The sequence below is a fragment of the Dipteris shenzhenensis genome, chromosome 19, assembly GCF_047967505.1.
Source record: "Dipteris shenzhenensis isolate YYH24624 ecotype China chromosome 19, Dip_SZ_1.0, whole genome shotgun sequence".
In the NCBI taxonomy this organism is placed as follows: domain Eukaryota; kingdom Viridiplantae; phylum Streptophyta; class Polypodiopsida; order Gleicheniales; family Dipteridaceae; genus Dipteris; species Dipteris shenzhenensis.
In genome coordinates, this window is record NC_141614.1 from 9,910,485 (window position 1) to 9,923,854 (window position 13,370).

General features: G+C 41.1%; 1 pseudogene; it reads right to left on the minus strand.

Annotated features, from left to right (window-relative positions):
• LOC147890051 (calmodulin-like protein 2 pseudogene) overlaps positions 1-9,909 on the minus strand; it is a 19,757-nt pseudogene extending 9,848 nt beyond the window's left edge.
• Between the last annotated feature and the right edge of the window lie 3,461 nt (positions 9,910-13,370).

The following is a 13,370-nucleotide window of genomic DNA, read 5'->3' on the forward strand; positions in this document are numbered from 1 at the left end:
TGTGACTTTTTGCCCATCTGCTCACACTTGGGGCCATCTGGCCATTTTTTTTCAAATTTTTTTTGGGGGAATGTCTCTCCATGCACCAAACACTATTAGGGACCACTATTTAGGGCATGGAGAGACATTCCCCAAAAAAAATTTGAAAAAAAATGGCCAGATGGCCCTAGGTGTGAGTAGGCGCAACTTTTGGCCAGACGGGGACGGTGTGACCAGATGGGCAAAAGTTATGCCTGCTCACATCAGGGGCCATCTAGCCATTTTTTTTCAAATTTTCTTTGGGAGAATGTTTCTCCATGTCCCAAATAATGGTCCCCATGCCTACATGCAGGTGCAATTGATTTGATTTGGGGCATGGAGAAACATTCCCCCAAAAAAAATTTGAAAAAAAAAGGCTAGATGACCCCAGATGTGAGGAGGCGTGACTTTTGGCCCATCTACTCACACCTGGGGCCATCTGGCAATTTTTTTTCAAATTTTAAACACTATTGGGGACCAGTATTTGGGGCATGGAGAGATATTCCTTTTTAAAAAAATTTGAAAAAAAATGGCTAGATGGCCCTAGGTGTGAGCAAGCGTGACTTTTGGCCAGACAGGGGCAGGCGTTTCGTGTGAACTTTGAATTGGGGACCCTATCCAAGGAAGGTAGGTGTTGCGCAGGCCCGTGAGCCTATGTGTCTTCACCGGTAGGCTAGGATACAAGAGGGTTTTGCCCAGGATGAGCTACAGGGCAGCCGAAACCGTTTGAGGAGAAGTGGCCCAAGAAGGGGTGTGAAAATCAGAGGATCTGTGAACAGCAGTCTAGTGGAGGACACGCTATGGCTGGGAATGTGAAACGGCTATCTAGGTGCACACGTGCCAGGGCCTGTGTTGGCCAAAAAACACAGAGGCATCGCGGGATGCAAAACGAGCTGAGATTAGCTCTGGGTGTGCTTGGGGCTGGTGAGTCCTAGGTGTGCCTATGGTGAGGGTGCCGGGTCAAGGAAGATCCGATGCATAGAAAAACTAAGGGCCGAGGACCTGGTCCCTCACACTTGGTCCCCATCTAGCCAAAAGTCACGGCTGCTCACACCTAGGGCCATCTGGCCATTTTTTTTCAATTTTTTTAGGGGGAATGTCTCTCCATGTCCCAAATATTGTTGGGGACCAGTTTTTGGGGCATGGAGAGACATTCCTCCAAAAAAATTTTGGAAAAAAAGGGCCAGATGGCCCTAGGTGTGAGCAGGTGAGAGGTCCCCGTCTGGCCAAAAGTCGCGCCTGCTCAGACCTAGGGCCATCTGGCCATTTTTTTCCAAAATTTTTTTGGGGGAATGTCTCTCCATGCCCCAAATATTGTCCCACTAGTATTTGGGGCATGGAGGGACAACATTCAGCTCTAGGGGTGAGTAGATCTGGCCATTTTTTTTCAAAAATTTTTTCGGGGGACTGTCTCTCCATGCCCCAAATATTGGTTCCCAACAGTGTTTGGGGCATGGAGAGACATTGCCCCAAAAAAATTTTGAAAAAAAATGGCCAGATGGCCCTAGATGTGAGCAGGCACAACTTTTGGCTAGACCGGGACCTAGGGCATGGAGAGATATTCCCCCAAAAAAAATAGCCAGATGGCCCTAGGTGTGAGTAGGTGCGACTTTTGGCGCGCCTGCTCACACCTAGGGCCATCTGGCCTCGCCATTTTTTTTCAAAATTTTTTTTTGGGGAATGTTTCTCCATGCCCCAAACACTCTGCTCACACCTAGGGCCATCTGGCCATTTTTTTCTCAAAATTTCTTTTGGGGGAATGTCTCTCCATGCCCCAAATACTGGTTCCCAACAAATCAAGGATGCCTAATAGTTTTTTTTTTTGGGGGGGGGTTAAGATTGCCTAATATTTTTCCAAATCATCTTTTCTCTTTTACTTACTAGGAACCACTATTTGGGGCTCAATCTTGTTGAAGCCTAGTTCAAGTGGTTGTCTTTCTTTGTTTACACAATACTTGTTCTTCTTGGCTCAACTCATTTTTTGTATAGATGTGTGGCTAATGGGGTGTATTGGTGTTCATTATAGAGAAACTTGCTAATCACCAGGAAGGGGCTGATTAGGGGCAAGAAGTAATGTTATAAGACACAACAAAGTCCTCTTGGCCAAGCACAGATTTGGGCCAAACTCACATTGTTTGATCCAATTGCACACCCACATGCACATTGAGGTCGAGGCCTTTTTGAAATTGAGTTTTGGGTAAATTTCAACAAGCAGCAAGAATAAGACAAAATAATAAAACAACATAGATTATGATTTTACTTTATTTCATGCGAATGATAACATTTATTTATTTTAGAATGAAATAATATCAATTACCATAGAAAGGGCAAGTACAAGCAACCTCCATTGGGGAGCCAAAATATAGTGTCTACAAAAGGACACGCTATAATATAATAGGTGTCCTTTAAAGGAAAAGGACACATACAAGACAGGTAAATGTTGATGGGTATAGTGGTAAATGCTAAAGAATGACCACTTCCATCATGTTAAAGAAGATTCTTCCCTCTACCTTTGATTGCCTCAATGTTCTATCCATCCATGCTCAAGTTCCTTGAAATCCAATCGAGATTACTTCCACATATTTGAAAAGATTTGAATAATGTTTATCAAATAAGCTACATGGAGAAGGTAGTTCATAATCCCTAGTCATAGCCCTCATGCACCATGTAGCTTGCACCCTTTGATTGATTGCTTGCACCACCGCAACCTGCCAAGAACACATTTTGTCACATGCGCTTGTAACTTAGGAAACACTTCTACTTCTTGTTGGTAACATTGAAATGGAACAATGAGAGATGTGAGAAAATAGATTTGAGTTATTGAGTGAAAGTAATTAAAAAAATTAGATTACAAAATAGCTTTGTTGTTACACTACCAAGCACCATATTATAGGAGAATCTTGCAATGGAGCCATGAGAGGGTTAGAAAAGCGACCAAAAATAATTATGGTGAGAAGAAAAAGGATTCAAGGGTCAGAAAGTGATTAGGTGAGAAGAAGAAGGATTGAGGCATTGAAAAGTGAATGTGGTGAGTAGGAGGGTTGGAAAGGGATTTGGGTGCATATGCATGGTTTGGGGGAAGGTTTGGAAGGGTTTCAGGTAATTTTTGGCACTTTTGAAAAATTTCAAATTTTTGGGAGGAGTAGTACCCGCGAGATACTTTTTAGGAGCGGGGACCACCTTGGGGTATAAAGAGCATGGACTTCTTGCACATGGTGGGGATCCTCCAAATGGGAGAGGGAGGTGCACTTTTTGGGACTACCAAAGCCTAGGGAGGTGTACTTTTTTAGACTCATATGGGGGTAATGGGACCCTCTATAGACCTGATTAGTTCTTAATTCATTTTGCTAATCCACTCCTTATGAGGCCCTTTTTGAGTCCAAAATTCCCCTAATGGGAGTTACGCCTGCTCTACTAGAATTATAGATACTTCCTATTGGTGAGATTTGATGTTTTCCAAGTGGTTGCTGACATCAAACAGAAATTGAAGGCCGAGCAAATTGCTAAACAAAAGCAATTATTTCCAAATAAATTTCACTGAAGACATTGAAGGAGAAAGGGAACTGGACGAGACACCAATAACCATTACACATCTTGGAACTGAGCAACCAGAACCAACCCAAGAACTCAATCTTGGAATAGAAGGAAAACTTGCAACAATGGTGGTGGTAAGTGCCAATCTCCCCTCTGAGCAACTTAAAGTTGTTAAAGAACTGTTCACCAAGTCTAAGGATGTTTTTTCCAGGAACTATATTGATCTTCGGATAGTTCCCCCTAAGTTGTATCAACATAGAATACCTCTAGTGCCACATGCTAAACCAATTTGGCAACAAAGGTACAAGATGAATCCAAATTATGCTAAACAAGTAAAAGCTAAGTTAGATAGACTTCTTCATGTTGGATTCATTTATGTTATTGACCATAGTGATTGGTTATTCCCCATTATGGTAGTCCCAAAGAAAAATGGTAAACTCTGAGTGTGCATGGACTATCAAAAGTTGAATGTACAAATTGTTCCTGATCCATTTCCAATACCTTTCACAAATGGAAGCTTGGATCAAGTTACAAGACAAGAGATTTACTCATTTATGGATGGTTACAATGGCTACAAGCAAGTTATTGTAGCTCCAAAAGATCTAAAACTACCTTCATTATAGAATGGCGTGCTTCCGCAACCCGAGTAATACCTTTTGGTTTGAGAAATGCACCATTAAATTTTCATAAGTTCATGGTAGAGAATTTCAGAGACTATGTAACTAAATTCATCGCCATTTATTTGAATGATTTTTGTGTGTATTCTACACACACTGATCGTCTTGGCTTCATCGAAAATGTCTTTCAGAGATGTAAGCAAGCTAGCATTTCCTTAAACCTTCCCAAGAGTGTGTTCAAGTGTCCGAATTGGTATCTTGCTAGGGCATATCATTTCTCAAGATGGTATACACACCGAGCTAGGTAAATTTTATAATGCTAGAGCTTGAGAATCCAACTCAATTGTGTTCTTTTGTGGGCTTTATCAGTTTTAACAGACATTTTATCAAGGATTTTGTCAAGATTATAGCTCCATTGTATGAATTAACTAAAAACGATGCCAAGTTTGAATGGATGACTCAGTTATCTATTAGCTTTCATGACTTGAAAAGCCGAGTTACAGCTACACCTATTTTGAGGCAACCTAGATGAGATTGAAAAAATATGGAGAGAGGATAAGCGAACAGTGGAGAGGAAAACAGAGGTCATAGCTAGAGATCACACCACAAATGACTATCGATGTCTTTTAGCACTCTTTTGGTTAGTACTATGCACAATATCAAACATGATCACATGATGTTGAGATGATTCCTCAAGACCTTCCCTCAAAATCAGCACCATGGAAGTAGGCCTTCCCTCAAGATGATGATTATGGGGAATCAAAGAAGGATTGAGCATTACATTCCCATCACACCCCTTTCATGGGAATGTCCTTCCTTTGGAGTCAAAACCAAGAGCTTGTCGGTGTTCCTCAAAAACCTCTTTCTCAAGTGGTTTGGTAAAGATGTCTAACACGTTCTCTTACTATCACAAGGATGCAATGTGATGTCACCAAGTAACACTCTTTCTCTACTTAAGTGCTCTCCAACATCATTATGCTTTGTTATAGAGTGATATACTAGATTCTTGGCTAACGCTTGAGCTGATTGACTATCACAATATATTGCTGTTGGCTTTGACTCATCTAAGTAATTTATTTTTGACAATAGTCTTCTGAGCCATATAACCTCACATGTACATGTTGTGAGTTCCCTATATTTGCTTCAATTAAAGAAAAGAAATAGTTGGCTGCTTGTTTGACAACCATGATATAGCACCTTAACCAAGGAAAAATCCATATCCTTGTGTGCCTAGTCGCTGTCACAATATCCATGCGACCTTGGATGAGTTCCTCTGTATTCTATTCCGAATTGTCTTGTACCTCTAATGTACCTTAAGACTCTCTTGGCTGCATTCCAGTGAGACTGTTTTGGATTTGCCATAAATTGTGTAAGTGAACTTACTACATAAGAAATATCTAGCCTTGTGATAGTCATATACATAAGAGATCCGATGAGCTACCGATAGTACTTGTCAGTGAGGCTGTAGGATTTTCTAGATCTTTGGTAAGTTTCAAACTCTATTCCATGGGAGTGGCTGCAATCTTGTAATCTGCCATATGAAACTTCTTTAGGAGACTGTCCACATATTTTAGCTGGCTCATGAAGGTGCTGTTTGAATCTCTCTAGAACTCAATTCCAAGGCAATAGTGCATAAATCCAAGATTGTTCATGTCAAACTTTGCAGATAATTCTTGTTTCAGCTGGCTCATGAAGCTATCATTACTTCCTATCACAATTAGATCATCTACATACAAAGTACAATAGTAATGTCTTTCCTTGCATTAGTAGAGAGTAAGATCTGCATTAGACTTCATGTTTTCTAGATTAGCAAAATACTTGTCGATTCTAATATACCAACTTCTATGTGCTTGCTTTAAGCCACTGAGACTTTACTTGAGATGGTAAACTTGACGCTCTTTTACTATTTCAACATACCCTATTGGTTGTTGCATGTAGGCTTCCTCGTCTAGGTAACCATTAAGAAAATAAATTTTGACATCTAGCTGGTACACATTCCATTTGTTGAGTGTCACTAGTGTTATTAAAAATCTTATGGAATCCATCTTTGCTAGTGGAGCATAAGTCTCATCACAATTTTGACCATATTACTACTGCCAGTGAGCAAAACGTTTTGCAACTAGTCTGGTTTTCTATCTTTCAATGCTTCCATTTGGATTGCAATTTACTTTGCCAAGTATTATTTTTGTATGAAGCTTCCATTTCTTCATTCATAGCAATTTGACATTCTTGCCAGATAGTATGTCGTGTTCTTTTTTCTTTTTTATCTAAAATTCTTTCTGGTTCGTGTGGTAAAGATGCAGGTTCAATGAGTTCAACTAGGACTTCATTTCCAATGAGATTATCATTATCTCCTAATTTTCTTTTTAGCCTACTAACATGAAAAACTGGATGTGCTCTACATCCCTCACGTAAGGCGAAATTGTAAGCAAGTTCTCCAATACTGTTAAGTATTGTAAATGGTCCACAATACCTAGGAGACAACTTTGGACATTTAGCAGTTTTTAGAGATTCTGAAGATTCAAGTACCTTGAAGTAGACTTCCTCATTTACTTCAAACTCCAACCTTCTACGGTGGGTGTCTGAATAACTTTGTGCTCTATCATGAGCTCTTCTTATGCTATCTTTAGCTAACTTAAGCGTTTGATTCATATCTTCAAAAAAGTATTTGGCCGCTTGAAGCTTCTCTTTTTTGAGTCCCACTGCCATTGGGGCTCTTGCTTGAAATCCATACATCATCATGAATGGACTAAAACCTGTAGCTGAATGTTTGGCACAATTATATGCAAATTCTAATATGGGCAGATATTGTTCCCAATTAGTTTGCCGTTTACTTACATTTGCTTGAAGCATATACTCAATGATTGGATTGACTCTTTCAGTTTGACCATCACTCTATGGATGATCCGCCGCAGTGCTCATATTCAATGAATTTTCTAACCTCTTAAACACATCCCTCCAAAAATGGCGGTTAAATTTGCTATCCTGATCACTAACAATACCTGCTAGTAGCCCATATAGTCTATAGATACGCTCCACAAATAGCCTAACTGATTCTAGAGTTTTAACATCTTCATTGACAGGAATAAAATGAGCCATCTTGGTCAATCGATCACACAGAGTTGTGCCCTCTCTGTGTCCTAGGTAATCCCACAATAAAATCGATGGAGATGCTTTCCCATTTGCCAGACAGAATCTCCAATGGGTGTAGGAGACCTCCTACCTTAAGGCATTCAACCTTATTGACCTGGCATTTTTAGCACTTCAATACATAAACTTGGACGTCCTTACCTATTCTAGGACAAAAGAATTGTCTTTTCAAAAGCACATATGTCTTTTGAACTCTCGGGTGTTCAGCACTCAGACTATCATGACATTCAAAAAGAATTTGGTGCCTAATGTCATTACTCTTATTATGACGAGGATCATAGTGAGATCATACAAGATGTGTACGTTCGTTGGACCTCTAGTTTGTTCGACGAGGTGTTCCGACTGAAGACCCTAGTAGCTCTAGGTCTAATGGCAGCCAACGAACATTGTGATGCCTACTTTGGCAACAAGGTATCTACTATCTAATCAGCAAGGCATTCAATGAAAGTCTTCGAGTATGTGTCTCGGATGTGGAGGATACTCAAGAGGTAGACTGGTTCTCTACCTTTGAGAATACTTTTAAGTTGCAGCTCAAAGCTATCAGCAAAGGCCATACGTACACATTGCAAGCTTGAACCACATTTGTGTATGATGCACCATAGACTCACATCCGGTGAGGTACATTGAGCCAATTCCATTCCCACATCCACTGGAGGAGCAAGGTCATCTGGGGCCAAGGACGATAGCAAGCAACTTTCTGTTAAAGAATAGAGCTCCGAGGAGCACAATGACCACAGTGGTCAGAAGGCCTCGGAGGTGAATTATGGCAAGGGTAGCTCCAAGGGACATTCTAACTTAGAGATGAATACTAGCAAGGCAGCCACAGATGAGGTGGGCACTAACCGGCCTAGGCAAGAGATGCCTACAAATGATAAGGCTACCACCGAGCAACCCCAAGAGACATTGGCCGAGAAAGGAGCCTGAGTAAGTAGAACAAAAAACAGGTAGAGTAATTGTTATAGCTTCGACCAGCACAGCCACACTCCCTATGCCTCTTGCAGCTCTTAGAAAATTAATCCTGCCCGAGCCATTTCCATTACATCCTTTATTGTTTCAGAATGATCACTAGACAGGAATGCCATCGAGTCTCATTGGCGAATTCCCTGGAAAAATATGGTTCACATCGCCCAGGCCTTAGATTACTTGGCTAATAACTGGCTGGGTACTTGATCACTCAAGCTCAGTACACTGGGACTAGTTAACTAGATTCTTTGAAGAGAAGATGATCAGCCTGCGGTAGGCAAAGACTGAGCCTATCCATCAGAGCGTACTTGTGCTGGTCACACTCGCGATTTTTGTTTATGACCGCACCATACGCAGCCTTCGATCTTTTTGTCCAGGACCGAGAGCAACTTGTTAACATAGCATCTATAAGGCTGGGCAACGCCTTATTGCTGCTCGGATTCACAAGCTTCCCAAGACTACTATGCTGGAGTTGCCCCACTACTATGCCAGGCCCCTGTGGGAACTCGAAAGATTACTTAGTAGTCGGTGGAAGCTATGCAGAATAATATCCACAACCTAAAATGGAGGAAACACTCACCCGTTAGGTGCTATGCGACTCGTTTTGACACTGCCTTAGGCATTACCAACCCTATCAAGGACCCCATAGTGGAGATCTATTTCGTAGATGGGGCTAATGAATCTCGATCAACCTCCAATTGACATCAGTTCCCTCTACCCCTGGCCTCCCTTGGACTAGCGATGACAGAGGTTGAACCATTTTGATCCTCCTCTCTAAGACCATAATCTTCCCAAGCTCCTGCCCCTGATGAAGCTGGGCCATCCTCTACACCAGTCCATCTGCTATGTCTCCCCAATAAAGACGCAATCCCGGGTAGTGATCCCCGTCTTCAATGTGCTTCAACCTTTGACTAGCAGCTAGTTCTGGTAGTCTTGAATGTTACGAAAGCGATATGAATCAGGAAGTATACACAGCAGAGAGGGAAGATGGAGGAAGCCTTAAGCGATATGAATCAGGAAGTATACACACAGCAGAGAGGGAAGATGGAGGAAGCCTTCTTCTTGTTCTTTTAACTAAGCCGCCTTCTTGTTCTTCTAACTAAGCATCTCACGCAATACAACATACACTAAGTGTGTCATATATACGTGGGCACTAGAACAACAACACAACTATATCTAGAATGCGGGATAAGATATCCATAGCCTGTATCTACTGTGGCTGCTCAATGGCATCCTCAAACTTCTTGGGTTCCATATCTTGTAACACATTTGTCATGTAGGCATGGTGCACTGCCACAAACCCATCATAAGTAAGCCTTTGCACTAGGTATCTCACCTGAGTGGACCTACAAGGTAAAGTGCTTTCTGATGTACCTTTAGCATGAGGTTTTAGGGCAATTTGCTGCTCAAAAACAGCAACCCCTGGTGTCACATCTGGGCTGGAAAATTCAGCATCATGTGGCTGAACAGTAGTGCTTCCTTCAGCATGAGAATGTGGACTATTTGGCGCTGACATGGAGCCAGTAGACTCATGATTTTCAGACTGATTTGCTACTATAATATCAGCCATACTCTTGACATTCAAAAGTATTCTTGTATCTCTTGCATTTTCACACGAGCTGACCATGGATTCACCATTTCTACGGTAGTGACTCCACTTCCTGACCCGCATGCAACCTCTGCATGTGGTTGTCCTTGCACTTGATTTCCAGCCATATGCTACATGCTGAAATTTTAGATCTCAAATTGTGGCACAAGTGCATTGGTTAGCGATTGCAAGGTCTCCCAGGTTTCGGAACTGTTGCAGGTGTATTGCAATTCAAGGCGGTTGGGCCGTCATGCATATGCAATGCTTGCTAGTTTGCCAATCAAGCAAGGAAGCCATTTCCTACTGAAAGAAAGAGAGCATAGAAGATGCTTGAACTTATTCATTAGGATGTATGGATAGTTTCTTAGCCCAACATGAGTGGGCGTAAATATTATGTCTCATTCATTGACTTGGGTTTATTTCATGCGTGAGAAGTCTTTCGGATGGAGGGGGAGAATATATATGTTTAAAGAGTTTACTATATATTTACAGCAGCATGGCATTCAACGACATGTTTCATGCGCACACACACACAATGGTGTGGAAAAAATGAAAAAGCATAGCATTGTAGAAGTAGGGCGTGCATTGTTGAATGAAAATAACATTCCTAGGTACTATTGGGCAGAAGCAGTACAATGTGTAGTTTACATTATGAACAGAATGCCTACAGTGGCAGTGCATAGTGAGACACCTGAGGAAGTTTATTCAAGGAGAAAGCCAAATGTATCCCATTTGAAAGTTTTTGGGTGTATTTGTTATGTGCATGTACTAGATGAAAAGAGGAATAAGTTCATCCAAAGGCTAAAAAATGCATCTTTATTGGTTATGCATCAAAGTTGAAGGGGTATAGATGCTACAATCTGGTCACACTGGAGCTACAGATTAGCAGAGATGTTTTTGATGAGCTTAATAGCTGGTATAAGCCAGTGGTTTCCATGTTACATACATTCACGGAAATGATCCTTTTATTCCTTGGGCATAATGGCATTCAACATAAACATGCGGCCAATTTTTGTTCTGCATGCAACTACACGCATGTTTTGTTGTGTATCCGAGGCTATGCATCTATATTTATTGAACCAAACTTCCAAATCTCTTTCAGTCATTTGACCAACTGACACACGGTTCTTTGTGCTACTTGGTATATACATAACATCAGCAAGCATCTGCTTAGCTCCACCCTCTGACTCTATGGGTATTTCCCAGTGTATGTAATTTGATGCTTACTGTTATCACCTGTGTACACATAAGATTCTTATGTAACGGGTTGCAAACTCTCAAACCAATCAGCTTGAGGAGTCATGTAGCTGGATGCTCTCGAATCCACATACCACTCCTTTTGCATAGCACTGAATACATGCTGCGTAGCTAATAGATCTCTTGATGCATAGTTAGCATGTGGGATCTTTCTCGAGCATGTCTGCTTGCTTCTTCCTACACTCATAAGCATAATGACCAGCAATACTATAATAATTTCATGAGCCTAGATTCCTTCCTTGTTGAGTACCACCATGGCCTCTATTGCTCCCCCTGCCTCTAGCATATCCACCCCTATTCAGGCTGTTTTGCAGCTGATTTCCTTGCTGAAATTGTTGATTTCGCTGACCATATTGTCGCTGTTCACCACATCCTTGACCTCAACCACGGCCTAGTGCATTTCCTCTTCCTCTACCTCTACCACCACTGGTCACTAAGGTATGCTCAAACTTGCTAGAAGTCGAGCTGTTAGTGTTTGCAATCATAGCCTCTTTTGACAACCGTGTTTCCTCACTAATGAGTAGTGACATGAGATCATTGAAAGATGGAATGTTCTCTCTAACAGAGATGCTAGTAACAAAAGACTGATACTCTCTTCCCACTCCATGTAAGCATGTGGCTACAATATCATCATCATCAACTTGAACACCAATGCTACCAAGCTGATAAGCCGATCAACAATGCCTTGAATCTTCACGATGTAGTCTTGAATGCTTGCATTCTTTCACTCCACATCATGCAATTTCTACTTGAGCTGCAATTTTTGAGCCTTAGTGCTCGTTTGAAACAACTTTGCATAGCATCCTTTGCGGTTGTCTTATCCTGAATGTGCCCAAGAATAGTATCCTCGATAATGATCGAGATATAGTGAATGGCTTGATGTGATTTCTTCTTCCAAGCTTTAAAATCGCCCTCAGGTTTAGCTTCAGTCCCATTAACAATATTCCATAGATCCTTTCCGAATAGGAAATTCTTAATGTAGAAACACCATGTTGGGTAGTTGTTCTTCCCAAGCCTCACGCCTGTAATGATAGAGACATTCATAGATGATTCTCCTACCATTTAGAAATGCCCAAATCCTATAAAAAAACTTGGCAATGATTCCTCTTAAAGGCTGATATGATTTGCTGTGTAAATCAGCTTATACAAAAGCAAAAAAAGCCCAACTTTCTTGCACAAATTTAATGTGCATTCACTGTACCAAATGCATGCCAAAATCTACTCAAACTGAGCATAAACATTGTAAGCATGGCTGCCCCTTCCAGCAGGTACCCTTCTGAAATCACCTTCAGTAGCTAGTCAAATGCATCCACAAACTGCTCGGGCTGAGCATATACATGTCATTTAGGCTGAACTGAAACTAGGCCTTTATATCTTTGTAAAGACTATGCATTCAACTGCATTTTGCTTCGATTTGATGGCATGCAAAAGCATGCTACCAAACTATCCCAAAATTGGTAGTTGCACTATGATTTAGCATAAAAAATAGGCATGAAAGGGACAAAATGATCACTTTTGCTGCTCTAAAACTTGCATTAGCTCCCAAATATGATAGGCAATGATGTAGTATTCACATCCAAGATCTGTGGTGCTTCCACACAATGTAAATGACCTTCCAAAATGACAAGGCAAGACTTTTTGCAAGAATTCCAGCCACTATAGATGGCAATGTAGCAACTATGGCTTGTTCCCAAACCAACTTCTAGCTCTATCGAAGACTAGAATATATAGAAAACAATTTTTAGAGCCTAATAGAGCTCAATTCAGAACTTCCAAAGTAAAAAAAGAACACTTTTACTGTTCCGGGCTGTCAAAGACTCCTTGCAAAAATTTCCAGCCTACTAGTGCATGCTTCAAAACACCATTTTCAACTCCTTCATGCTTGCTACAGTGCCCCAAATGATCGAAGAGGTGACCAATAGTATCCAAATCTTTGGGAGAGCCCAAACTAGCTTCCAGATGTGAGAAAGAAACTCACAAACATATGTTTTTGAGATTTTTCAATTGCAGTTCTGCATGAACAGCCTATAGCAAAGACAACTCACAGAATACACCTCATTGTCGCTTGATTTTAAACTATTCTAGACTGAAAGTTTTGCAAAATCTCTTCCTGTAGCAAGACAAACTCAACAGCATCTTGTTTGCAGTAGAAATGCTTGAGAACAACTCATTTTTTCCCCTTAAGTGTTGGGAAGCAGTTCAACAAGCTTATGGGAAGGTAGAGCGGGATCCTGGGAGCTTTT